General features: G+C 44.4%; 1 non-coding gene across 1 annotated transcript; it reads right to left on the bottom strand.

The window, feature by feature from the left end:
* Window positions 1-797: 797 nt before the first annotated feature.
* Trnas-cga lies at window positions 798-872 on the bottom strand. The gene has a single exon. It is a non-coding gene; the product is annotated as a tRNA-Ser (tRNA).
* Window positions 873-1,375: the final 503 nt, after the last annotated feature.

Below are 1,375 nucleotides of genomic sequence, written 5' to 3'. Positions count from 1 at the left end.
GCCACCCTCTAATTATTCGTCGGAATCCTCTTCGACGACCGTCCAACGCACACTTTCGTCCGCGTTGAGACTTGTGGATGATGTTTTCCAGTTTTCCTTGTATGAGGCATAAATTTTCAGTACGGTTGCTCTGGAAACACCAAACACTTCGGCTACCTTGGTTACAAGCGCCAACAGTTTGCCCACGTTCAAGTTCACTTTGCTCCAACATAAAGCAATCACTTCAAAGAATACCGTTATGATTGACTGACGCTTGCAACGTGTTGATGTCATATCACAGATGCCTCCCGCAGTCAAATACGAAAGCGCAACCTGCAGGCTTAACTAAGATCTGTATTTATCTCCAGCTATGCGTTTATCGCGGTGTTTCCATATTTCTGTCCCACCCTGTATCTCCTGTTGCAGGTGTGACTTCGGTCTAACATTTTTGTTTACTTATGTACGTTTGACGCTAGAAAACTCATTGCTTAGAAGTTGACTGTTAACCATTAAATACTATTAAACACACTAGAAGCATAAGGTGAAAGATAAACAGCAAACGAGTGGTACCAGTCTCAACTGGAATATAGGGTGCAAAAGGTTGAGACGCTGACGTTAAATTTTTGCGTGAGACAATAGTCAGACAAGAAACATATACATATAGGTGCAACGGTACCTCAGGATAGCGTATTGTGCTCAATTCTGCTCTTAATATACGATATCGTGTTGAAAAGTAATGCCTCTGATTTTTTATGTGATAACTATTAAAGCCTTTAAACAAAACAAACGTTATGAAACTTCCTGGCAGATTAAAACTGTGTGTCCGACCGAGACTCGAACTCGGGACCTTTGCCTTTCGCGGGCAACTGCTCTACCAACTGAGCTACCGAAGCACGACTCACGACCGGTACTCACAGCTTTACTTCTGCCAGTACCTCGTCTCCCACCTTCCAAACTTTACAGAAGCTCTCCTGCGAACCTTGCAGAACTAGCACTCCTGAAAGAAAGATATTGCGGAGACATGGCTTAGCCACAGCCTGGGGGATGTTTCGAGAATGAGATTTTCACTCTCTAGCGGAGTGTGCGCTGATATGAAACTTCGCAGGAGAGCTTCTGTAAAGTTTGGAAGGTGGGAGACGAGGTACTGGCAGAAGTACAGCTGTGAGTACCGGCCGTGAGTCGTGCTTCGGTAGCTCAGTTGGTAGAGCAGTTGCTCGCGAAAGGCAAAGGTCCCGAGTTCGAGTCTCGGTCGGGCACACAGTTTTAATCTGCCAGGAAGTTTCATATCAGCGCACACTCCGCTGCAGAGTGAAAATCTCATTCTGAAAACAAACGTTATTAACAACCTACGTCTTTATGATTCATGTCTACGTATTTATTTCTTAACTTAGTACTT

This window comes from Schistocerca americana, chromosome X (genome assembly GCF_021461395.2).
Source record: "Schistocerca americana isolate TAMUIC-IGC-003095 chromosome X, iqSchAmer2.1, whole genome shotgun sequence".
Classification (NCBI taxonomy): domain Eukaryota; kingdom Metazoa; phylum Arthropoda; class Insecta; order Orthoptera; family Acrididae; genus Schistocerca; species Schistocerca americana.
This window is presented reverse-complemented; position numbering and strand designations above follow the sequence as displayed.